The following is a 27935-nucleotide window of genomic DNA, read 5'->3' as shown; positions in this document are numbered from 1 at the left end:
GAGGTCTGTAAGGTAGGAGAAGACAAATCTTTGTTATCTATAACCTCAAACCTTCCGAATTTCTAATTTCTACAGGCATGTACAGTTGCCCCGATCTCTGGGCTTTCACTAATACCCTCTACGGGTTCAAATAAACCAACATCCTCTTCCAGTGTTAGATCTCCTCCATGTATTGTTGGGTTTTCTGTGGACAGTAGAATGATATGGGGAGAGAAAGATAATCTTGCCTCCGGAAGTGCCTTGTTTTTTATTTCTCGATCTAAATCCTTCATTACGGATTGGTCTTCTATAAAAATCTGTCTCCGTCACACAAAAACTTATGCTTGCACTACCACACCTCTCCTCTCCTCCTATGATTGCCTTTCCAGAATATGGGGATAACGCTTTAGCTCTTAACTTATTTTCAAAATGTTTTCCCACAGAGTCCGTTCTGGATTGTTTGTTTTACGGCAGCCTTTCAAGCATTCTACCCTTGGGTATATTTCTTAAGACCCCTGCTTTTTAGTTCAGGCTATTCTACTCTTTTCCATATGATTTCCCAAGGAAGGCCAATGGCAAGGTCGACCGATGGCTTCACTGGACACAGTACAGAATAGATAGTACTGTAGGCTGGAGCTGTCGCCTGTCCTATTATAGTGGTTACAACCTCTAATGATAGCCACAAAACATTTTCCAGGCACTTATCTCTTCCCTTCATTTCACCTCTACTTGCTCTGCTCCATTCCACTGCCTCCACCAACGTACTATTTTTTGTGCTGGCTGCAAGTTAACATGGTTCATAAAAGGTTAAAAGTGACCTTGTAGTCATGGGGCACCCTCCATCTGCCCACATAGCTAGAACATTACCTCCTCAACTCTCCTCGGCTCCCCAAGTAGAGTGAGTGTAGCACTACGGCGACTAGCTTACCAGGGTCCGACTAGCACCCTGGTACACCGCAGGACAGCCACAAGCCCTGCAGATGGATCAACAACTGTCTCAAACCGAAAAAATCTTCGGCATGCGAGCAATGGTCCTTCGGCAATATGATAGCATTCTGGTGCTGGTCCCCCCGTGGAGTAGAAGCCATCTGCTTGTGAATTTTCCTCTGGGTCTGCTGGCAGGCATGAGGACGGCAGCGGGATCAAAGTGATTACGAGGATCACGCCTCATCATCCACAGCATATCTGCAGCATTTCAGTAGTGACAAAGGTGGAATGTCCACCTGACTCATAATGAGGAAATAGACCCCCACTCACCAATAAGGGGTACAGTGGTGAACCTTGCTGCCATTGAGTGGGTACCACTGTGCATGCTGCTCAGTGAGCGTCCCACACACAGTGCCTGCTCAGGCAGAAAATTGCAGGGGAAACTGTGGGATTCTCTAAGTGTGAGGATGCTTTAAAACCCCAGGTTTGGTAATCCTGATAATTACTTTGCTTGTAGGACATTATGCTGTACTGGGCCATGACGACCTTATCCGTCCCCACCACATCATGGGCCAGATGTACGAAAGATTTGCGAGTCGCAAATCGGTCGCAGTGCTATTTGTAACCTCGCAAAAAGCGAAATGGTATGTTCCAATGCCATTTCGGAGTTCCAAATAGCGATGTGACCCATTACCGACTCACAAAAATTGCGACTCGCAATTAAGAAGTCACAAATTGCAAGTCACAAACCGAATGCACAAGGCAGTCGCAAATTGCGACTAGTCCCAAAAAGCCCGTTTTGCACACCCGGATTATCACTGATTCCAAACAGGTGGTAACCAGAACCAAAATACATAAGGAGACCCAGAAGGCATCTGGGTTTCTCAAAATGGCTGCACTATACGTGATAGCATGGAGGAGGAGAGTCCAGGCTGCCCAGCAGAGAAGGAGGAAACAGAGACAGGAGAGGATATACCAAACCAGGCAGACACCATTTCAACAAACTGAGGATGAGATTTATGATTAATACAGACTGAGCAGCGCAGTTATCCTTGAACTGCTGAAACCTCAGCTAGAACGCCAGACAATGCACGTATGCTCCATCCCCACACATGTGCAAGTGCTCTGCTCATGGCACCTCTTGGCCTCGGGTAGCTATCAGGGGGTGATTGCTGTTGCAGGTGGGGTATCCCAAAGTGCCCTCTCACGATTCTTCAGACGTTTCCTAGATGCCATACTCGCACACATGTCCAGATATATCTACCTTCCCAGGAATGAGGCGGAAATTAACAGCACCAAGTTGGACTTCTACAGAATTGCCAACTTCCCCCATGTAATAGGGTTTGTGGACGGAGACATATACCAATTTGCCCACCAGCAAATCTGGAATATGCATCCCGCAATAGGAAATGTACCCACTCACTAAACATCCAGGTGGTATGTGGTGCCCATAATGTAATTACTGACATCGTGGCTAAATATCCAGGGAGTACACACGATGCATACATATTCAGGCACAGTGGGATACACCAACGCCTAGAACGTGGGGAGTTTGGCGAAGGATATTTATTAGGTACTGTCTAGTACACACTGATGTCTTAAATACATGTCACTGCGTAACCCTGTGATGCCCTGCTAATTTTGGCTCTTTTGTCACACAGGTGACAGTGAAATGCCCTGAGACCATGGATACTCACCCCATACCTAACACCTGGCAATCAGAATGAGAGGCGATACAACATAGGACATCGGCGGACCAGAGCTGTCATTGAGGGGACCTTCAGCTTGTTGAAGTCACATTTCCAATGCCTGCACAAAAGTGGAGAGGCCCTCCAGTATGCCCCCTAAACTGCATGCAAGATCATTGCAACTTGTGCCATCCTCCACAACATTGCCACCAGACGTGGGCTATTTCTAACCCTCAAATACCAGAAAAAGGGGGGGCTAAAGAGACGTGGGAGATTCGGAAAAAGGGTCCTGGTCCTGTGTATAATACTCCCATCTAACATATAAATCAAAATGTATACACAGTTCCACTACAAAACAGATTCCTATATTTTAAAGGTTCATGAAAATCCAAATCATTGGAACAAGAGCCCTCACTCACCATTTGCTGAAATGCTTCATCATTGGGCTATGCTCCTCGTCAGGCCAGTGCTGCAATGCCTGACGGGCCCCACGTGGGGGCTCTTTGCCGGAGATCTTTTGACAATGAATAATAGCCGGTCAGTGTGTATATTGATGTAGGATTGGTATACAAAAAGAGAAAGGTTGTGTTAAAAATGGCTAGAGGTGAAACGTATTTTATTAGGGTATCTAACCTCTGTCATGATTAAAAACAAATGTGAGGGGAGGGAGCAGAGTAGGGTCTAGTCTCCCCAAAAACAGAAAAAGAAAAAATATTAGTAACTATCACTAAGGGGGTCATTCTAACTCTGATGGGCGGCGGAGGCCGCCCACCAGAGTTCCCCCCTCCAGAACACCGCTCCGCGGTCCTAAGAGCGCTGCGGTGATTCTGGGTTTCCCACTGGGCTGGCGGGCGACCGCCAAAAGGCCGCCCGCCAGCCCAGTGGGAAACACCCCTCCATGAGGATGCCGGCTCCGAATGGAGCCGGCGGAGTGGAGGATGTGCGACGGGTGCAGTTGCAGACACCGCAATTCTTTGTGGGGCCCTCTTACGGGGGCCCCTGCAGTGCCCATGCCATTGGCATGGGCACTGCAGGGGCCCCCAGGGGCCCCACAACACCCCATACCGCCATCCTGGATGGCGGTATGGGGTGTCAGAATCTCCATGGCGGCGCAGCAAGCTGCGCCGCCATGGAGGATTCTGCAGGACAGCGGAAAACCGGCAGGAGACCGCCGTTTTTCCTGTTCTGACCGCGGCTGAACCGCCGTGGTCAGAATGTCCTGAGGAGCACCGCCAGCCTGTTGGCGGTGCTCCCGCCGACCCTGGCCCCGGCGGTCCGTGACCGCCGGGGTCAGAATCAGGCCCTAAATCTCTCAACTTAGAGTGTCATGTATGTATGTGCAGGATCCCCTGTACTACTATTAAATCCAGGTCAACATGTTTCTCGCTTTTTAGTGTATACGATATTGTGCGATTCTTCAGGACCAATCAACCTACCTGATCCTAAGGTTTTCTGTTACCCATAGTAGGGAATGTTGCATTAAGGTGGAACCTAGAATATAGAAAAGAGAAAGCAAATCATAGAAAAGCACAAAACATTCAATAATGTGCAAATACAATTATTCAACAGACATGTGATATCTCTCCTTCGTGATGTGCATATAAAAACAGGTGGAGACAATGAAGAAACAGACAAACGGCAAATACAGCCGTTCTTACCCTCCTCATATTAGTGGATGGGCACCATCGTGTAAGGCACCAAGTTAGCGTGGTCCAATATGGTCTAAACATATACACAGATATAAAAAGGAAGACACTGTTAGATAAAGAGATGGAGATTATCTATTATGTCTAATTAAATCAGTACGTGTCATACCGCTGAAAGCCATATTTCTGTTTGTTAAAAATGTCCCAAAACAAGTTCTCTCTCAAAGAGTATCTGCTGAAAATAGAAAGAGTTAATGCAAAGATATGCCAATGTCGTTTCTCTGTGTTCCAAATAGTAGATATTTTTATGGCATTCAAATGAATAACAAGAGAAACAGTTTATCATGGACACTATGGTGGTCATTACAACCCTGGCGTCGGTGTTAAAGCAGCGGTAAAACCGGCAACAGGCTGGCGGTAAAAAAAATTGAATCACGACCGTGGTGGAAAACGCCAACATAGACAGCCACTTTAACACTCCGCCCGCCACAGCGGTACAAACAAACACCGTGGCGGTAACCGCCAACAGACAGGTGGAAGACAATGTACCGCCCACACTATTACAACAGTCCACTCCGCCACCTTGTATCCTGGGGAGTGCAAAGCCACAGTCTCACAAGTCTCTCAAGTGGGTGGTTTGCCCACTGCTTTATCCTGGGAAGTGCAAAGCCACAGTCTCACAAGTCTCTCAAGTGGGTGGTTTGCCCACTGCTTTATCCTGGGGAGTGCAAAGCCACAGTCTCACAAGTCTCTCAAGTGGGTGGGTTGCCCACTGCTTTATCCTGGGGAGTGCAAAGCCACAGTCTCACAAGTCTCTCAAGTGGGTGGTTTGCCCACTGCTTTATCCTGGGGAGTGCAAAGCCACAGTCTCACAAGTCTCTCAATTGGGTGGTTTCTCCACAGCTTTATCCTGGGGAGTGCAAAGCCACAGCCTCACAAGTCTCTCAAGTGGGTGGTTTGCCCACTGCTTTATCCTGGGGAGTGCAAAGCATCAGTCTCACAAGTGGATAACAGTCTCCACTGGTTCTGGAGGGGGCTTGGTGCCCAGAGTGCTTCATCCTGCCAAGGACTGAGGTAGTGGATGGGATACTCCACTGGTTCTGGAGGGGGCTTGGTGCCCACAGTGCTTCATCCTGCCAAGGACTGAGGTAGTGGATGCCTTTCTCCACTGGTTCTGGAGGGGGCTTTGTGCCCAGGTGCTTCATCCTGCCAAGGACTGAGGTAGTGGATGTGATCTCCACTGGTTCTGGAGGGGACTTTGTGCCCAGAGTGCTTCATCCTGCCAAGGACTGAGGTAGTGGATGTGAATCTCCACTGGTTCCGGAGGGGGCTTTGTGCCCAGAGTGCTTCATCCTGCCAAGGACTGAGGTAGTGGATGTGAATCTCCACCGGTTCTGGAGGGGGCTTGGTGCCCAGAGTGCTTCATCCTGCTTGTGGCGGCTCCAGTAGCGTCGGAGCTTTTGACGCTCATTGGCCTGCGGTGCTGGTGGCGGCGGTGTCCTTGGCAGCGGTGCTGGTGGCGGCGGTGTCCTTGGCAGCGCTGCTGGTGGCGGCGGTGTCCTTGGCAGCGGTGCTGGTGGTGGCGGTGTCCTGTGGAGTGGTGCTGGTGGCGGCGGTGTCCTGTGGAGTGGTGCTGGTGGTGGCGGTGTCCTTGGCAGCGGTGCTGGTGGCGGCGGTGTCCTTGGCAGCGGTGCTCGTGGCGGTGGTGTCTGGTGGAGTGGTGCTTGTGGCGGCGGTGTCCTTGGCAGCGGTGCTGGTGGCAGTCTTGTCCACCGTGCAAGTTTTCGGCGACTTGCCTGTCTTTCTGTGCCCCTTCCCCACCTTGGATGGTGGCGCAGCTGTCTTCCCACTCCCAACTGTACTCCTGGGAGAGGCTTTGGTGGTAGATGTTTTGCCTTTCTCCCGCCGGGCACTGGACAACTTTTTATGCTTTTGAGGTGGGGGATTGTCTGTGGTCTGGCCCCTTGGCACCCTGGCTGCCCTGCTGCTTGGCACACTCCAGAAGCCGGTTACTGCTGGCACCACTGTTCCCGGGTAGATGGAGAGGGTTTGGGAGTGGAGAAAGAGGTAGTGGTTGTAGGAGGTGTACGTTTGCTGACTTTGGGTGAAGGTGCATGGGCTGGAGGCTGCCGTGAGGTGGATGGCTGTTGGGTGGGTGTGTGGCTGCGTTTGTGTACCTTCAGAGGTGGGCTCAGCGGCACACTGGGGGAGGACACAGGGGATGTGTGAATGGTAGTGGGGGTGGTGAGTGCAAGTGAGCGGGGTGTGGTGATGGGTGTGCTGGTGATGTACGTAGTGGATGAAGATGTAGTGCATGCAGGTGTGAGTGGAGACGAGACAGGGAGGGAGGAAGGAGACGTGGAGGAGGGGGACACAGTGGAGGCAGTGGATGTTGGTATGTGTGCATTGGTATGATGCTTGTGTGGGTGCCTGTGGGATGTGTGGTGCTTATGTTTGCCAGAGCTTCCATTGTGAGTTGGGGTGTGTGCATGCTGGACTGATGGTGTGCTTGGGATAGGCTGAGGTACAGGGGATTGGGTCTGGGTAGAGGAAGTTGGAGGGGGAGGCTGGACACAGGGACAATGGCTGCCATCAGTGCTGAGGCCAGAGTCTGAAAATTCACTGTTGGGCTGCCTGACCAGAATGAATGCCCTCTAGGTATGCATTGGCCTGTTGCAACTGCCTCTCTACACCCTGGATAGCATTCAAAATGGTAGACTGCCCAACAGTGAGGGACCTGAGGAGGTCAATGGCCTCCTCACTGAGGGCAGCAGGGCTGACTGGGGCAGGGGCTGAGGTGCTTGGGGCGAAGGAGTTGCCCAGCCTTCTGGGTGAGCGGCCACGGGGCACACGCTGAAGGGCTGCTGGGAGGCCGGTGCTGGTAGGGGGAGTGGCGGCTGTACCTGTAGATGCGTTGGGCACAGAGGGGCCCGCCACCGCAAGGGAGCTCCCATCAGAGGAGGAGTCCGTGTCGCTTGTCTCAGCTTCTGTCTCCGCTGTGGAGCTCCCCTCGCCCTCTGTCCCACTGGTGGCTTCCGACTCCGTTGTCTCGCCCTCCAGGGCCATGTGGGATGCTGCTCCCTCCAGCTCTGGTGCCACTGCTCCTCTTCCTGATGATGCTACTGCACACAAGAACAGGGAGACCACAAAAAGGGGGGGGGAGACAGAACAAAGACATGTTTAGTGCCTGCAATACCGCTACCGTTGGCGGACACTACAGACACAGAAGCCCCCTGCACTACGCCATGCACTTTGAGTTCCCTAATTAATCACAGGGACATGGGGTACAAGGCCTATGCCCGATTGCTGCACACATGGAAGTCACAGGAGCCTGACTAGGTGTAGTTGGCTCTGAACACAGATGGGGTGGGGTGCCACATGGCCTGCCTTACGACGGGACCTTGCCTACTAAACTCGCCCTGGCCTAGGGGAACTCAAAGCCCACCTCCCCCACCCAGACACCTCCACTGCGCGCAGAATCAGCTGAGTGAGAGTGTACTCACCCCCTTGTGGCTGCTGTGATGCCCTCAAGCGCCCATCCAACTCCGTATATGCCACCGCCAGGATCCAGAACATCAGGGGGGTCATGGTGCGACGGGCACCCCTCCCACATTGAATGCCATCCCCAGCTGGGCCTCCGCCGTCTTCTTGCTCCAGCGGCGAATGTCCTCCCATCTTTTACTGCAGTGGGTGCTCCGTCTGTGGTGGACCCCCAGGGCCCGGACTTCCTTGGCAATGGCACGCCAAATATCCTTCTTCTGGTGGGCGCTGACCTACAGGAATAGTACAGGGGAAAAGGAGAAGATATAACCGTCCACACCGTCACAGTCATTGGCCCGCATCCCTACCCTTGCAATGACGCACATGCACTCACCGTCGTTTCATGCACACCTCATTCTCCCCCCCCCCCCATCTTCCATCCACAACACTCCACACAGGCATTGCCCATTCGGCATGCTCACAGTGTACTTACCTGTTTGTCTGGAGGACCGTAGAGTAGCGTGTACTGGGGGAGGACCCCATCCACTAGTTTCTCCAACTCCTCCGTGCTGAAGGCAGAGGCCCTTTCCCCAGACACATGAGCCATTGTCTCTTCCAGACTGAAGTCACAGCAGCACTTCAGCGTAGGTCCTCTCCTGTCGAAGATCAGGTATCAAGTGATTGAACAGAGAGAAAATGTCGGTCACGTCCGCGGCGGTGCGTACCTTCACCACCAGGGTACATCGTCATTGGCTCCTCGGACCCATAGGGTCCAATGTTAACCAATGCAGGATTGCGACGCGGTCTTCGACCGCCTACCGCGACGGTGTACAACGCCAGCGCAGTAACCTCATATCCCCTTGTTCCACATTACAGGTCAGGCAGCCGCCATTTAAGGTTGCCACATGGCATTAATTTTAAATGCTTCACACATATCTAGGCCTTGCATACACACTAATACAGGCACATAGCGGTTTTAGAAAATTGAGGAATAAAGTTGTGTTAACGTACCTCAGTGTTGGTTGACTCTCTGCTCGCTGTTCTCCTCCATAGAGCATGTCGGCTGGGGCAATGAGGAGGTGGCGGCATCCTCCGGTGTACAGACCGCTGGTGGACGTGTCGACAATGGAGGAGCGACATGTAATTGTCACCTACAGACTTGATCGTGCCACAATCCTGGAACTGTGTGCCCAGTTGGAGCCAGACCTGATGTCAGCCATCCGCCATCCCACAGGTATGCCCCCTCTAGAGCAGGTGCTGTCAGTACTCCATTTCCTGGCAAGTGGGTCTTTTTAGACGACAGTGGCCATAGCATCAGGGATGTCCCAGCCTATGTTCTCCAGCCTGTTGTCCAGAGTGTTGTCTGACCTGCTGAAACACATGCACAGCTACATCGTTTTCCCTCAGGTGGAGGATTTGCCAACAGTGAAAGGTGACTTCTATGCCCTGGGACATATCCCCAACATCATAGGTGCCATTGATGGGACACATGTGGCCTTGGTCCCCCCGCAGGAGTGAACAGGTGTACAGAAACCGGAAGAGTTACCATTCAATTGATATGCAGATGGTGTGTTTGGCCGACCAGTACATCTCCCATGTGAACGCCAAGTTTCCTTGCTCAGTGCTTGACGCTTACATTCTGAGGAATAGCAGCATCCCTTATGTGATGGGCCAACTCCAGAGGCACCTTGTGTGGCTATTAGGTGAGGACATGGACCCTATACCGTGTGACTAGGTGTCTGGGGATGTCCCTAAGAGTTAGTGTGTGTCAAACAGATTTCCCTCAACATTTGCAGGTGACTCTGGCTACCCCAACCTGTCATGGCTACTGACCCCAGTGAGGAATCCCAGGACAAGGGCAGAGGAACGCTACAATGAGGCCCATGGGCGAACTAGGAGGGTTATAGAGAGGACCTTCGGCCTCCTGAAGGCCAGGTTCAGGTGCCTCCATCTGACAGATGGTTCCCTATTCTACTCACCAACGAAGGTGTGCCAGATCATCGTGGCCTGCTGTATGCTTCACAACTTGGCTTTGCGGTGACAGGAGCCTTTTCTGCAGGAGGATGGTCCAGATGGAGGTGTTGTGGCAGCTGTGGAGCCTGTGGACAGTGAAGAAGAGGAAGCAGAAGAAGAGGACATCGACAACAGAAACACAGTGATTCATCAATACTTCCAGTGAGACACAGGTAAGAAGACATGACTGCTTGCTACATCTGATATAATTGTTCTACCTCTCATCTGTCTGTCACTTTCACCCAGTGTATGGACCCTGAGTTGTCACTTTCCCTTTCAATTTCACAGATGTGGGTCCCACTGTGTGACATCTGCTTTGTTTCCGCATGGACTAGAGCTGTGTGACATAGGTATGTTGACAATACAATGGATATAGCATTTTTACACAGTTATTGTAAATACACATTTTCGAAAGCACAGACTGACTCCAGATTGTTTTGTGCTTTAAGGGTGTTTATTTAAGTGCTAAATATTGGAGGGTGTTGTAAAATGGTCAGGTGTGATGCTGGAGGAATGTCCATGGCAGAGTCCAGTCTATTAGTCTCACAGGTGCATTGTCCAAAGGGGCATGGGAAGTGGAGCTGGGGCAGTTTAAGGATGGACAGGGTGACAAAGTGGGACAGAAGGATGACAATCAGGGTGCTCTCATTTCTTGGCGGGGGTCTTGGCATTGTTCTCTGTCTTTGTCCGGGATCTCAGGGACCGCTTGCGGGGTGGTTCTCCATCTGCAGGGGGTGGGGTGCTGGTGTCGTGGTCCTGTGGCGGTGCCTCCTGTCCACTAGCGCCAGCGGACGTGGTGGGCAGTTCATCATCGAGGCTAATGTCAGGGGCCCCTTGTTGTGCCACAGTGTACCTCCTGGTGTTGACGAGTTCCTTCAGCACCCCTACAATGGTGCCCAGGGTGGTGTTGATGGATTTGAGTTCCTCCCTGAACCCCAAATACTGTTCCTCCTGCAGCCGCTGGGTCTCCTGAAACTTGGCCAGTACTGTTGCCATCGTCTCCTGGGAATGGTGGTAGGCTCCCATGATGTTGGAGAGGGCCTCGTGGAGAGTGGGTTCCTGGGCCTGTCCTCCCCCTGTCGCACAGCAGCCATCCCAGTTCCCCTGTGTTCCTAGGCCTCTGTCCCCTGAACAGTGCCCACTGCCACTGCCCTCAGGTCCCTGGTGTTGTTGGGGTGGTGGGTTTGCCTGGGTTCCCTGTAGTGGTGGACACACTGCTGCTTGACGTGTCCTGCGGACAGAGGTATGGGCCTACTGGGTGGGTGTTGTGCTGATGTTTCCAGAGGGGGGAGGCTCTGTTGTGGCATGTGCCAGTGTGAGGGGAACCGACTGTCCCAAGGTCCCAGATGGGCCGGGCTGGTCATCTAGATCCAGTTGGACAGAGCTGCTGTCATCACTGTGGGCCTTTTCTGTGGGTGGAGTAGACACGTCTGGACCCTCCTGTCCGGTGATGTTGGGTAGGGGTCCTGCAGGGGTGTAAAGGCATGATTATTGCATCTTTGTGTGCCAGGGTGTGCAATGGGTGGGTGACCCTGTACCCCAGTGCTTGCATTCTTGTGTGGGACCTTGTGTGATAATTGTTTAGGGGTGTGTGTGGGTATGTGCAGTGGCCATGCATTGGTGATGGGTGTCCATGCTTTGGTGTTGCATGCAGGGCTTGGTGTTGGGATGGGTGGTTTGTGTTAGTGGGACATATGTGAAGAGTTGGAGTGATGGGGTGAGGGTGAGGGTGGGGGTATGTGATAGCATGCAGGTAGGGTGGGGGATGTAATAGTTAAGATTTGACTTACCAGAGTCCATTCCTCCAGCTACTCCTGCGAGGCCCTCAGGATGCAGTATAGCCAAGACCTGCTCCTCCCATGTTGTTAGTTGTGGGGGAGGAGGTGGGGGTCCGCCGCCAGTCCTCTGAACCGCGGTGTGGTGTCTGGAGACCACAGAATGCACCTTCCCCCGTAGGTCGTTCCACCTCTTCCTGATGTCATCCCGTGTTCTTGGGTGCTGTCCCACTGCGTTGACCCTGTCCACGATTCTGCGCCATAGCTCTATCTTCCTAGCTATGGTGGTGTGCTGCACCTGTGATCTGAAACGCTGTGGCTCTACCCGGATGATTTCCTCCACCATGACCCTGAGCTCCTCCTCAGAGAACCTGGGGTGTCTTTGCGGTGCCATGGGGTGCTGTGGGTGATGTGTGGGGTGATGTTTAGGGGTGTGTGGTGTTTTGTGCGTGGATGTTGTGTGAGTGATGGTGTTGAGTGCCTGTGGATGCTAGTGTTGTTTCTGGTGGTGTCTCTCTCTGGCCTTCAGTCGCAGTTGTGGTCGTAAGGGTTTGTAGGTGATGTGGGTGTGTGTTTTATATTGTATTGGATGTGTGGGAGTGGTGTGTGTATGAGTATCAGGTGTGTGTATTTGGAATTGTCCAATGTGGTTGTGTTTTGTAAATGTGTGTGTATTTTGAACGCGGCGGTGTGTACCACCAATGGAATACCACAGTTGAAAGACCGCTGCGTGGAATTGTGGGTCGTGATAGTGTGGGCGTATTCCTGTTGGCGTGACGGTGGAGGTTTTGTTATCACCAGTTTATCACTGACCTTTGGTGTGGCGGACTTGTGTGGGTGTCTAAATTTTGGCGGATTCCGAGCTGTGGGTCATAATAGCTGTGGCGTATAAGTTAATATGCCTTGATGTGGAGGCACTGTACACCAACTTACCACAGGAGGCTACCCTAGCAGCAATGGAAGATATACTCCAGTCTACCACCTGGACCTACAACACCCCCATTAACTTTATCATGGAGTGTGCTAGCCTGGCTCTCAAAGAACTTTTTTTCCAGTTTGAAGACAATCTCTATCACCAAATACAAGGGCCCGTATTTATACTTTTTTTGCGCCGCATTTGTGTCGTTTTTTGACGCAAAAACGGCGCAAACTTGCAAAATGCCATTGTATTTTGTAGGTTTGCGCTGTTTTGCGTCAAAAAGCGGCACAAATGCGGCGCTAAAAAAAAGTATAAATACGGGCCAAGGTACTTCCCTGAGTAGCACATTTGCACCAAGCTTAGCCTGCCTGTATATGTACACCTTTGAGCAACGCCACATACTTGTACCTACACAACCTTTTTTCCCAACATTAGACTGTGGTGCCGCTACATAGATGATATTTTGGTGGAAGGGTGATGTGGACCAGGCAAAAGCTTTCACTCATTGGGTTAATACTTTGGACAACCACCTTCGTTTTAGTGCCAACTTCTCAAATAGAGAGGTTTCCTTCTTGGACTTACGAATCATATTGACAGATGGAGTATTACACTCCTCTATCTTTCATAAGCCTACTGATAGAAATAGCCTCTTGCTCTAAGACAGTCACCATCCCAGATCTTTAAGAAGTAATCTTCATTTCGGACAATTCTTAAGAATCAGACGGAACTGTTCTGAATCTACTGACTTTCACGCACAAGCAGATACTTTATATCGTAAACTGAGTGAGCGCAACTATCCCAGCACTGTTATTAGACAAGCTAGGAAGCGAGCTAAAAATATTCCCAGGGATACATTGCTGGTATCTAACACACGTGAACAACAGTCTAGGCTGACCTGGGTGACCACCTTCATCCCTTTAAGCAATCATATTAAAAAGATAATTCAAAGACATTGGCCCATCCTCAACAGCGCTGGGGAATCCCAAGAACGCCCCCTATTTGCTTTTAAGAGAACACAGAATATCAAAGATCTTGTGGTACATACCAGACCGGTACCGCATGGAAATCCAGACTCAAACAGAATTAGATCTTGGCTGGGGGTCAGAGGACATCACCCCTGTGGTGGCTGCAACATATGCTCATTGACCATCAACACTTAAGAATTGGTCTTGTGCGAACCAAAGAAATGGCAGTTAGTAACACACACTAACTGCCGTACAAAAAATTGCATCTATATGATTACTTGTCCTTGCAATTTACGATATATAGGTATGACCCCTAGAATGGTCAAGACATAAATTAATGAACATCGTAGTACTATCAGATGCCAGAGATCCTCGACGAAATTGACTAAACATTATATTGAACAGCACCACACTCCCAACGATCTTAGATGGGTCATTTTGGAGACCATTAGGGATCACAGAAATTGTACTACCCGTCTGTTTGAGAAAGAACAACGTTGGGTTTATCGATTAAAGACGCATTTAACTGGACTGAACAACGACATTCCATGGACTGACTTTATCCATAGATAATCGTATTCAAATTGTGTCATTTACATTTGATACAATACACTTTTTCACAAAACTTTTTTTAGTGTCCTGGTTTCCCCTCTCTTCATTACTTAGAAATAGAGATTCCACTGATTTTTTTCTCCAGGCACTAAATAATATTTTGATTTACTTTGGACTGAAGAGTGATTTAAATATGAATATGAAGACACAAGTTCTTGAACCAAAAAGTTACGCCTAGTACTCACACAAGTAACTTAATTTCGACTATCCTTGTCTGCTTCCTACTATGTTTGGGGTAACTTTCCCTATCTAAGATGGCCCCCATTTGTTCCATAAACATCGTTGTCCCTTTTCAGTGTTTATTCTATGATTTCAGACACGCCAGGCAAGATGACCTCCCGCTTACTAGTCCTTTTTTCTTTTCCATCTATTTCTTTTAAAAGTTTCCGCCCACCGGCTGATCCCCACATTTCCGGGAGCATCGAGCCAGGGGAGGTGGAGCCGCTAACCGTGGTAGAGTTCCAAGTAAGTGATTTCGGCAAAAGTACGCACGGCTTTACCGGGACCCTTTAATGTGATCCCATGTTGGGTATCGGGTCGGAGCTTGAAAATATGCACGCTGTTTCACACATGATATAATGGGACTTTTGTGCGCATTGGCATCTGACACGCCAAATGTTGCGGCGCCTGGCTGCCGGTCTTTACAACGGTCTTTAGATGACTTACTGGGACTTTAGAACGCGTCCCTTTGCCTGTCACACAATATATTTAACATGGTGACACCTTGGTAGACATGCGTTTAGATAACAACAAAAACGTTTCTTTGCAGTGGAGGCTCATGAATTATTGCGGACATAGGGGGTTATTACAACTTTGGAGGAGGTGTTAATCCGTCCCAAAAGTGACGGTAAAGTGACGGATATACCACCAGCCGTATTACGAGTTCCATAGGATATAATGGACTTGTAATACGGCTGGTGGTATATCCGTCACTTTACCGTCACTTTTGGGACGGATTTACACCACCTCCAAAGTTGTAATAACCCCCATAGTGTCCATGATAAACCGTTTCTCTTGTTATTTATTTGAATGCCATACAAATATCTACTATTTGGAACATAGAGAAACGACATTGGCATATCTTTACATTCACTCTTTCTATTTTCAGCAGATACTCTTTGAGAGAGAACTTATTTTGGGACTTTTTTAACATACAGAAATATGTCTTTCAGCAGTATGACACGTACTGATTTAATTAGACATAATAGATAATCTCCATCTCTTTATCTAATAGTGTCTTCCTTTTTATATCTGTGTATATGTTTAGACCATATTGGACCACGCTAGCTTGGTGCCCTACCTGATGGGGCCAAACCACTAATATGAGGAGGGTAAGAACGGCTGTATTTGCTGTTTGTCTGTTTCTTCATTGTCTCCACCTGTTTTTATATCCACATCACGAAGGGGAGATATCACATGTGTGTCGATTAATTGAATTTGCACATCGCACATTATTTTTTGTGCTTTTCTATGATTTGCTTTCCGTTTTCTATATTCTAGGTTCCACCGTAATGCGACATTCCCTACTATGGGTAATAGAAAACTTTAGGATTAGGTAGGTTGATTGGTCCTGAAGAATCGCACAAGATCGTATAGACTAAAAAGCGAGAAACATGTTGACCTGGATTTAATAGTAGTACAGGGGATCCTGTACATACATACACAACACTCTAAGTTGATAGATTTAGTGATAGTTATTAATATTTTTTCTTTTTCTGTTTTTGGGGAGACTAGACCTTACCTTGCTCCCTCCCCTCACATTTGTTTTTAATCCTGACAGAGGTTAGATACACTAATAAAATACGTTTCACCTCTAGCGTTTTTTAACAGCGCTCTTTTTCTTTTTGTATACCAATCCTACATCAATATACACACTGACCAGCTATTATTCATTGTCAAAAGATCTCCGGCAAACAGCCCCCTCGTGGGGCCCGTCAGGCACTGCAGCGGCGGCCTGACGTAGAGCATAGCCAAATGATGAAGCATGTCACCAAATGGTGAGTGAGGGCTCTTGTTCCAATGATTTGGATTTTCAGGAACCTTTAAAATATAGGAATCTGTTTTTTATTGGAACTGTGTATACCTTTTTGATCTTACCCTTGACAACACAGATTCGGAGGATGATGAGCAAGAGCTACCACACCGACAGCCTGTCAGGATGGTCAATTGCGATGCCACCATCCCAAAAGGGATGGTGGCATCGCAATGGAGGGCAGACAGAGACGGAACCACATTGCAACCCACTACTTTGGCAGGTACGTGGCAACCGTGACAACACTCAAAAATGTAAGACACACATAGCCAAGTTGTGTAGTACAACAAATAATCCCTTTAATGTCAGGAATGTAATGAAGACATTTTTGTCAACTCAACTGCACGAGAAAAGCAAAATGTAATGTCTGACACATTAAGTTCATGTGCCTCTGTCAAAACACAAATTAGGTAGCCCACAGCCTCCTGCGACTACAGCCACCATGGCCCAATCCTGGTTGGTCCCCTGATCCTTGCCGGGCACTGCTACTCCGCAGGATCCGTGCATGTGAGGCAGATACACTGCTGACACCGGAGATCTCCTCGCTATCCTGAGGGGTATCGCCAATGCCCCTTGCTGCCTGGGTGGTCTCTATTAGGTCCACTGCATGGCTGATGCACCCTAGTCCCCTTGCCACATCACGAGTAAAATGGCCACGTTCTACCTGCATCTTAACGGTGCACCTTGACAGGCAGGTAGTTGTGGTTGCAAGGCGCCCAATTGATTGACTCAGTCTGTCCAAACGGGCAGCAGTGTTGCGCTCTCTGCGCCTTGCATGGGCCCTATCTGGCACCATTTCCCTGACCAAGTTGTTGATGGAGCTTGTGAGGTTTGCCATGTTGTTGTTCATGGCAGTGAATTGGTTGTCCACATTGGCAAAACCCTGGGAGAGGGTCTGTTGCAGTCTGTGCAGGTTCCTATTCATAACCCGCATGTGTTTATTTTGCAGCCGGTGACTTCACAGTAAGGATGCCTCCAGTCCTAGAAATTGTTCACCTGTGACATCCTCCTCACTGGCTGACTGTGTTGGACGTTGCCGTCTCCGCACAGACCCAGCTGACCTATGTGGCCGACTCCCACTCATCAGTGGCCCCAGCGTCATGTTGCCTGCCTCAAGATCAAGATCGGTCTTGTCGGTGGTCTCTCGTGCATGTTGGACAAGTGGTGTAGTCATGCACTCCCCTGCAGTTACACTGGCTGCCTCGTCTGCTATGTTGGTGGCCGGTTCTTCTCCCTGCGCAGTAGGGTTGTTGGTGGGTCCTTGTGGGAGACCTGTGGGACACAGGGGACATACTGTCAGTGCCTCATATATGTTTGGTGTCTCAGAATAAATATTTCCCAAAAGTTGGACTACTGTAATACATTGCCCATAATGCATTGTTCTGTAGGTTGCAATATAGGCATGGAGCAAATCTGGAGGATGCATGCTTATGTGTACTGTGGTTGGTTGCATGGTGCATTGAATGGTGTAAATAAGTGATTTTTGGTACTTTTGGATGTTCCCGGAGCAGAACTGTCCAGGTCTCCAATTCCTATTACAGCCTCCGGCTCCAGAGTGGTCTCCACCATGGTCTCTATGGCTGTAGGGGGGTGGTACTGTTGAAGGCCCTCCTCCAGTTCCATGCATCTCCCTCATCCGCCCGGCCAACCTTTCCTTGGTCCTGGACCGGAGGTCGTACCACCTTTTGCGGACCTCATCAATGGTGCGATGGCTGACTCCGATAGCATTTATCTTAGTAAGGCTGTCCTGCCAGATTTTCTTCTTTTGGGTGTCAGGGACACTCATTGATGCCTTGCCAAACAAGACATCATTTTGCAGGCAGCACTCCTCTGTTAGGACCTCCAGCTCCTTTTCAGAAAACTTCAGTTTCCTCTTCCTCCCAGCAGTGGGTGTCTCCTTGTCCTGAGCTGAAATGGCTGTAGTTGCTCCTCTCAGCTGGGTGTGCCTCTCCAGTTTATTCAAAGATACTAACAGCTGCACCATCTACACAGAGACACCCACAAGCTTATGAAACACTTTACATTCATGATATGCATCACAACCAACTTCTCCCTAGACTTACCATCGTGCCAGGACCCTGCATCAATTTTGCAAGCAACCTCATGGATTTCATTGCACCTCTGATTATCAAAGCCAGCACCTTCATCCTCCTTGGAGACCTTACCTTTGACCTAGAAGACTGCACCAAACCAAACTCTACTGCCCTTCTATAAAACTTTGCAAACCTTGGCCTCACCAGCACGTTACCTAACCTACCCACACTGCTGGACACTTTCTGAACCTGATTTTCCCCTCAATCAGCAACATCACAGTAGACATGCCATCAACTATGACCTGGACAAACCACGCCCTTGTCAGTTTCGGCATACCCACACCAACCACACCACCACAGACCTACCATCACCAGAACTGCCTGCTGCAACTGGAAAAGCATCACAGAAGAGGAGTGGGCTTCCACCCTTTCCTCGCAATACCCAAGCACACTAGCAACTTGGCAAAAGCCATCAAGAACTTCAACAGCTAGATACCGCACGCGCCAATATCTTAGCTCCCCTCAAGTGGAACCCAATGGCAAGAGCTTGGCCACAGGCCAGTTGGTACACAGAGGAACTTAGGCTAACAAAATGTAACTGCAAGCAACTAGAGTGCAAATAGAAAGCAAGTCAAGACACCACAGATTAAAACATTTTCAAATCAGTCCTAAGATTCTACTACTAGCAGATATTGAACACCTAGCGCACAGCTCTTGCAGATTGCATTGATGCCCGCACTTACAGCAGCAAGGAAATCTTCACCATCATCAATGATTTCACAGTGACTCCTGCCACCACCAGCAACATCACCTTCTCACAAGATTGTTGCAACACAACTATCCCATCACTCCACTTAGGAGCCCCAACTGAGCCTTGCCTCCAACACGTCTTCACCAAACTACTTCTACCGATCAATGAAGCACTACCACCCATCCTCAACACCTCCATAAACTCAGCCGCATTCCTTGACCCCTGGATGTATGCCACAGTCATGCCCTTGCATAAGAAACCATTCGCTGACCCAGCCACACTTTCTAACTACTGGCCCGTCTCCCACCTACCATGCCAGACAAACGTTTTAGAGAACCTAATCAACCAACGCCTCACAAACACCTCAGCAGCCACCAGCTCCTCGACATAAGCAGTCTGGATTCAGGCCCAACCACAGTAAAGAAAGAGGTCTCATTGCTAGCACAGACGACATCCACATGATCCTTGAAAGAGGAGACATGGCAGATTTCATTCTCCTGGACCTCTCTGCAGCATTTGACACAGTCCAATCCTCACCAGGCACCTGCATGAGATTGGCATACAAAGACTCACTCTCTGCTCGATAGACTCCTTCTTAACAGATAGAACACAAGCCGTCATACTGGCACCTTTCTCTTCAGTTGCCCACAAACTCATCCGTGGAGTGCCTCAGGGTTAGTCTGTCTGCCCCACTCTCTTCAACACATATATTATCCCTGTTGGGACAGAAAAGTCCCCTCCATGGTAATGGCCATGCACCGTCGGCCTGAGTGTACATATGTACTGATGTCGGGATCTCTAATTCAGATTTTTGCTGTTATAGGCAAACATGGATCATGGGTGTGTGCTATGACGGAGGTCTGTCTCAAGGACTGCGGTCTTGTTGGGCCAGGAGGAGCACCCAAAGCACTACCCTCATAGTGGTGGAAGGCTACTGCCTTCACCGGGAGTTAAGCTGTACAAGTGTGTAGTGATTAGTAGGAGTGAGCAGGTCCTTTGAGACTGTGGCACTGGAGTGACACCTGTAGGCTCATTCATTTTTCAAAGTTCCACTGCCATGTGCTAAACTCACCCTTGGCATACATTGGTTTGGTGTAGAGTGCTTTGCAGCTTATGTGTGGTGTATCTGTGCTGGATGTTGGTGTGCCTGGGAAGGCTCAATACAGGGAAAATGCAATACTGAACAGTGCGTGCATGGTGAATGCATGTGCTGGGTTTATGTGTGCCTGTGAGTAGTAGAATACACAGAGGATATAGTACTGTGCATGCATGGTAAATGCATGTTCTGGATGTATGTGTGCCTATGAGTGGTACAGTAAATGAAGGAAAGAGTGCTGTGCAGTGAGTGAATGTTAAAAGTATGTGCTGGAGGTATATGTGCCTATCAGTGATAAAGTACATGAAGGATAGAGTGCTGTGCATGGCATGTGTCTTGTATACATGCACTGGGTGTATGTGTGCTTATGGTTTGTACAATACATGGGGTACCCTGGGTTCCATTTTGGAAGACCCAGGCCTGCAGGGTGAAACATGGAAAGGAGGTAGCGAAATTAACCCAAACAGATTTGTGTATTGCTGCATTCCTGTAAGCTGGGTGGGACACACACTGGAGAGAAGAACCAGGATTTCCCTGTAGACTTCAAAGGGTGCTCTTTGGTTCAGTGAGAGGTCACAAGGAAGGGGCCTGGCCACATCGTAGGGAGGATATGGGGCTGATACACAACTGCTAAACGGTAGGGCTCCGGCACTGGACTAACATGTTGATAAAAATATGCCTGTGGCTGACATCCAGGTGAGAACGCTGGCACTCACATGGCCTGTGTTATGGGGCTATCAACTTTGGGGTTGCTCCTGCTGTGACAGGCAGATTTTAAAAGAGCAGAGGATTGGGAACTTCAAAAGTAGCAGATTGAAACATAAACTTCAAAGACTCAGACTCTAAATCACATTTGGTCTCTGGAAATGAACAATAAGAAAGGGAGCTTGAGATCCCAAAAATTGTCATCTGCCAAGCAGCCCAATGGGCTGTCTGAGAAGTGGATGCTATGCAAGATTTCTGCCTGTGACCAGGACTGTGGGCCAATGCCTGCTGGTCTCCCTGCTGGGTGAGGAGACATCAGACTGGGAATCCAAGACCACCATCCCTGCAGCCTGGAGCACTAGTGCCCACCTGCTTGTCAAAATCAGTGTACCCTTTGAGGAAGAGGAGAGCGTAGGAGGGAGTGAAGTCGAGTGGGGAGCCCTTTTGAGTGGACTTCTTTTGTGAGGTGTGAGGAGATGGCTGCTGCACCAACTGGTTTGTTGCCCTTGTGCAGAATGAAGTTGGTGACCTTCGTGTGCCAGAGGAGGGCCACCATGAATTGAGCTGTATGCATCGCTGCGTCGATTGGGCTAGAGACCATCCACAATGGGGAGCAGCAATCCCATTTACCAGAAGGGGCTGCTGTGAGAAGACTGCTGTGCGTTAAGGGCCATAGCCCATGTTGAGTAGTGAGGCACGATCCCCTATGCCAGAAAGGGTCACCACCGAGGACTTTAACATGCAGATCGGGCTGGAGCCTTTGTACCATGAGGATACGGAAAGGAAGAGGGTGACCAAGACCTACAAGTTGTGTCACCTGATTGGAATTGTCGCTGAGAGGGGTGAGACTGCTGTGGGACCTTGCACACCTGCCTGCAATGAAGGATTCACCTTTAGAACTTGGTATCACCAATCACTCCCATCGCGGGAGGAACCAGAGACCTACCCTGCAAAAAGGAGCCACGAGAACCTCTAGTTGCTGCAGGGGCTCAACCACTTGTGATGACTGTCTGGTTGCTGAGTGCAACCTGCTTGGGTTGCATGCAGCAAACTCACCTGAATCAGCTACTGCTGCTCCAATGCCCTTAGAAGAGCGTCCTCAGGAATAACAATCCTGCAAGGTGAGGGTAAGACTTATTTGGGGCCTGTCAGCCCAGTGGCCCAGTGGGAACTTGCTGCTAAGTAGCATTGTGGTGCTGGAACACTGTTCACTTAAAAAAATAGATCATAGTGGCTTCTTGAAATTCGGGCTACTAGTGGAGCTTACCTTGGTTGTTGCCTATAGTGAATAGGGAATAAACACCCACAGCTAGAAGTGAAAAGGGAGTGGGACTCAGGGAACCACCTAAAGAAACACAAAAGCTCTGTCCTTAGGGGGACTGTGTACTTGGTTGTGAATGCCATCTTTTTCCTTTTTGTTTTTAGCAGTAGAAATAAAATACTTCTTTTTTCATAAAAGTGAGTATTTCGCTGGACAATGATTTATTGCTGCTGCTGTGTAAATTTCGAGTTGTGAGTCTGTTTTCACTCCCCTGTATTAACACCTTCCGCCTGAGGAAGTCTTGGACAGCTTTGATCATGCTCACCCTGTGAGTCAAGTGGTTAAGGGGTAGTAGGCCCAGTTGTTCTGAATCCTTAGTAGGTTGCGCCCTGGGACATCAGGAGTAAAATACCTTAACCCCTATGTTTGGACCAAGTAACCTCTGGCCCTCTGAACGGGATTCCAACAGTCCCTCTGGCCAATGTCCTCTTTGCACATTACATCAACATCCTCTCCTATGCCAATGACACACAACTAATACTCTCCCTCTCGGTTAAGACCCCCAATACAAGAAACAAGTTCACAGCCTACATGACTGAAGTGGCTAAGTGGATGAAAGCCAACTGTCTCAAGCTCAACACCACAAGACAGAAGTAGTGATCTTTGGCAGGAAAGGCTCACCATCAGACTCCAACAGGTGGCCAGCCGAACTTGGACTAACAATCACATCAAGCACCCATGCCACGAACCTCGAAATAATCATCAATAGCAAATTGTAGAAGACCGCAAAGTCAAATCAGTCACTGCATCCTCCTTCCTCACTTTGATGATGCTGAGGAAGATCTTCAAATGGGTTCACTAGATAAACTATCCCTCATGCCTTAGTCACCAGTAGGTTGAACTACCAAAACACCCTCTATGCCGGGACTACAAAGCAAATCACTAGAAGACTACAAACCATCCTCAACATGGCAGCCAGACGTACCCTCAACCAACCTCACAGAACTTACCACACCTTAGGGAGCACCTCTAGCTCCCGATACACAAAGCACTAATTTCAAACTCCTTACACACACATTAAAGGCACTACACAACTTTGGCCTCGCCCATCTGAATAGTTGCATCTCCTTCCACCATCCACCCAGACATCTCCGCTCCGCAGGACTCCTACTTTCACACATCCCATGCATAGACAAAACCAGATCAGGAAGGGGCATTTTCTTGCCTCCCCGAGAAGCATTGAACAACCTCCCATTCCACATCAGAGCCTCCTCCTCTGTTCTTGAATTCCACAAGAAGTTGAAGACCTGGCCTATCAGTTAACCAACATACCTTAGGCAGGTTAGGCGCACACACACCTGGTCAGCACCAGGATACCCTTGCGTTGATAATGAGCTTTACAAGTGCACATAACATAACAAAACAGGAAAATGGACCTGGTCCGGCACTCTTCCCAGAGTAGAGATCACATATACCTTTTGGAAGGCGTTAACTGTGTACTGACCTGACAACCGTTTTCTTTAGTGAGGGCAGCTCCATGTTAAGGTCATTCAGCATGCATTGACAATGATATGGCTTGGGCATTTTAAAGGTTCATAACCCCCCTCTAATATTTCCAGACAATTTATTTCATTTCTTTGGAGGGTAGCTAAATGGTCCCCAAAAGACAATCCACTGGTGGCTTGCACTTGTACTGTTTTGGCACCCTCCGGTGTCAAATGGTGCAACTGCATGCATGTGCAAAAATCAGTGAGTGTCGGCTTAAACCGGGTCAGTTGATGAGAGCTTTGGTAAGCCTATTAATGTATTACTTTGCTTGCTGTACTCATCACTGTAGACCGTGAATGAGGCATCATCCTTAGCATGAGTAAACTGCTGTGGCAGACTCAGAGGAGACGGTGAGGAAAGCACACCAGTTGCTAGAAAGCAGGAGTGGTAGAGGGAGATTTCTGGAGTGTATTTCAGGAAGACAATCAGGTGGAGACCAAAGGGAATACCAAAAATATTAAGGTGGGGTAGCCAAATTATGTGTAGCACAGGTTTATACATTTTCCCTTCTGACCTTAACCTGGAAGTTCAACCCTCTGCCATTATATAGGGCAGTTAAAAGAACTTCGGGACATCTTGCCACATACAGAAGTATTTTTTCTCCTTTGATTATCTAAACCATACATGGTTTTTAAAGCATTTATGTTTTACTTTGATGAAATATAGAATGAGTTATTTTAAACAGCATTCATGGAAGAAACACTTTGTAATGTATTTTATAAAAGGAATGATTTGGAATGTTTTATGCGCCACACTATGCATATGTATTACAATAATTTTAAATAATCAAGCAATAAAACACAATCTGTAATCTGTAACTACCCTCTTCCATCTTGGAATGTGGATATATGAGTATGTCACGTTAGCCAAAGGTACAATGAAGGAATATGAAGGAAGCTAACTATCTGCTGGTACTTTTCAGTGTACTTTGTAGTGCCTTATGGGTCTCCATAGTGATCATGTCCTTTTTGTATATGAAACAGTTGGGAGGACACTGCCTCACACTCCAGCATGCAGTTTTCTCCTTTGCATTATGGTAAATGCAGTACAAATTTGTGCTTACTTCATTTGGAGTCTGTAGTTTTTCACCTTAGTGGGTGCAGCTAGGGCTGTATATCTCTAGACACGTGAGGACTTTGCAGGGATCCCATGAACCCCATAAAAAAGCCTGCTGCTCTCTACTGATGAAGGGGTAAACCCAGAAAGAGGTGTCTAGAGATATAAAGCACTAGCTGCACCCACTAAGGTGAAAAACTACAGACTACAGATGAAGTACTCACTAATTTGTACTGCTTTTACTATAATGCAATGGGGAAAACTGCATACTGGAGTGTGAGGCAGTGTGCTCCCAACGATTCCCTGTTTAAAAAGGCTCCCTTGAGCCAGCAAGTCAACGAGCTTTGGTTGATGCACCTGTATGCCATTGAGTGGTATTGAGATCTGAGAGGACTTTGTCAGCATTTCCAGCAACCCCAGAAAAAAAGGCTGCTGCTCTCTACTGTGAAGGGTTGAACCCAGAAACACGCGTCTAGAGATATACAGCACTAGCTGCGCCTACTAAGGTGAAAAACTACAGATGAAGTACACACTAAGTTGTACTGCATTTACCATAATGCAGTGGGGCAAACTGCAAGCTGGAGTGTGAGGCAGTGTGCTCCCAATTGTTTCCTGTTTAAAAAGGCTCCCATGAGCCAGCAAGCTGACGAGCCTTGGTTGCTGCACAAGTGTGCCAGTGGGGGATACTGAGACCTGAGAGGACTTTGGTAGCATTTCGAGCAACCCCACAAAAAAGCCTGCTGCTCTCTACTCATGAAGGGCTAAACCCAGAAACACCTGCCTAAAGATATACAGCACTAGCTACACCCACTAAGGTGCAAAACTACAGACTACAGATGAAGTACGCACAAATTTGTACTGCATTTACCATAATGCGATGCGGAAAACTGCATGCTGAAGTGTGAGGCAGTGTGCTCCCAACTGTTTACTGTTTAAAAAGGTTCCCTTGAGCCAGCAAGCTGACAAGCTTTGGTGGATGCATCTGTGTGCCAGTGAGTGGTACTGAGACCTGAGAGGACTTTGGCCACATTTTGAGCAACCTCGTTAAAAAAGACTTGTGCTCTCTACTTATGAAAGGCTAAACCCAGAAACATGTGTCTAGAGAAATACTGCACTAACAGCATCCAATAAGGTAAAAAACTACAGATGAAGTACACAATAATTTGAACTGCATTTACCAAAATGCAATGGGACAAACTGCATGCTGGAATACGAGGCAGTGTGCTCCCAACTGTTTCATATCCTTTTTGTATATTGGGTGTATCTGGGTTACACAATGTGTCTCTACTGTGGATGACAGTGACACTCCCTTATAACCCTGACAGACTTATAACTCCTGCTCTGTCACTTAATAAAGTTGCATGTGAATAATGAAACATATTTTTTAAAATAAGTGCACATGCATTAACGTATGAAAGAGAACTATATTTATGTAGTAGTGCGTATGCTTTATCATATGAGGTGCTTACAGGCAAGTGATATGGTTTAATATTAAATGTACCATTAGTCAGTATTATTATTTAAGTCATAGTAAGTTTTAAATTAGTTTGTGGTAAGTTTCTTATTGAAAAGTTAAGATAATAGCGGTACAGTTGGATGTTATCAGCGTAATTTTAGATGTCTTCAGTGATGTCATATGTGAGGTCATAAGCAGTACATGACAGGTGCATGAGTTAGACTTAGTTTACCTAATCATGACTGCCATACTTTAGCGATTTTTGTTTTGTTAACATAATTGCAAATTTACTGTTTTTTCTAGTAATTTTATTAACTTTTTCTTTAAGATGCAAGTTTTCATATTCACGTGTTCTAACCACAGCTTGTGTTAAGGTCGATTTCTGAGATTTTGTGAAACATACGTTAAGGTGTTATAAGCAAAACTAACCATAACTGCACTTTAACCTCGTGTTTTCCAGTGATTTTCTGGATTTATTTAATCATCTACCACTTCTAAAATTTCGGCACACGCTCTATGACCAACCTACCACGTGCGCCCAACCCTGCAGCATATGGCCTCGTCCTGGAACCAACCTCTGGAGGGCTAGAGTTGCACATGGGTTTAGATATGTGCAGCAGTGATTGAAGACATTGCCTGGCTTTGACAGCGACTGCAGCAGGCTGAACCCTGTTGCCACTGCCAAGGGCCATTCACAGTGGGGGTTGGCTGCATTGTGTGGCCTCTGCTCTGGCCCTGTATTAAAAAAATATATTTTTAAGGATTCACAAATCATATTTTGATGTTTCATAGTCTCAGCTTTGTACAGGAGTTCCAAACTAGATGACTGAAACAAAAAGTGATCCATTGTCCAATGTGGGGCCTTTTATTGAGCAAAATTGCAAGACTGGACACTTAACTACTTTTTCTGAACTTTTTGCACAAAGTGCCAGAGGCTACCACTGGACTGCCGCTGAGCCGCAGGCACCGACGTCAAACTGCTGGTTGGACTCAGTTTGCTGATTTGTCGCACTGAAAGAATCCTGATTTCCAGAAAAAGTTCTAAGTCCGAAAATAAAGGATTTCCCCTGGACCAAAGCCAAGCACCACCCCACGGATTACGACACCCTCCTGAGCCCGCATTAAGGCTTGGTGCACTTGAATGTTTCCCATTGTTGAGAGCCTTACAATTCCTGGTGTAGCCAAGACTCCTACCGTGGTCCTGTGTTTCACCTGGCCACAGTTGACAAGCCTCTCCTCAGATCCAACAGGCACCCGTTTCGGTCGATGAAATCATTGACAAGGATTGTTCTACAGAAAAATGACTAAATCAGAAGGTAAACTTTCCATTAGGACAATCCTGGTCCCTGTATCTATCCTGCACTCCATTGTGGTCAACCTTAACTTTTGACTTTGACCTGGCGTAGCACGACCAGATACCCATGGTTGGTTCTTGGTGCTTTTTGACTCTAGAAACTCCTAAAACTTTGAAAAATCATATCTCCGGTCCCCTACAACACATTTTGTTTTGGTGTCTATTTGTTCATTACCATTTTTTCTATGCTTATAAGTTGAAGTGGGATTGTATTCTGTTGTGTTTCTTTTTTTAACTGTTTTGGACTGATAAATTGTTTACTCATTTCGTCTAAGTAAAGTCTGTCTGCCCTTTGCAACAGTTACCAAGGAGTGAGTTCAGATTTAAATTATTGAGACCTAACTGTACCTAGTAAGGAATAGTGCCATTATTACTTGAAGATGACTACCTTCTAATTCAACTAATAATCCACTTTCTCAAACACATGTAAATGCTTTTGTTAGCCCTGTTTACCTTTTGCCCCCCCCAATGGATCTACACAAAACGTATCATACCAGGACAAGACTAATCATGCTAAATATCTGCAAACTTTCATGTGGATTCATCAAATGATACAACAGTTATTAGTAAATTAATACTTTTGTGAAACCCTTTGTAATCGTGCTTTTACAAATGTACACAAATTTAAGAATACAAAGA

The sequence above is a fragment of the Pleurodeles waltl genome, chromosome 6 (assembly GCF_031143425.1).
Source record: "Pleurodeles waltl isolate 20211129_DDA chromosome 6, aPleWal1.hap1.20221129, whole genome shotgun sequence".
NCBI classification, from domain to species: domain Eukaryota; kingdom Metazoa; phylum Chordata; class Amphibia; order Caudata; family Salamandridae; genus Pleurodeles; species Pleurodeles waltl.
Note: the sequence above shows the minus strand (reverse complement) of the source record.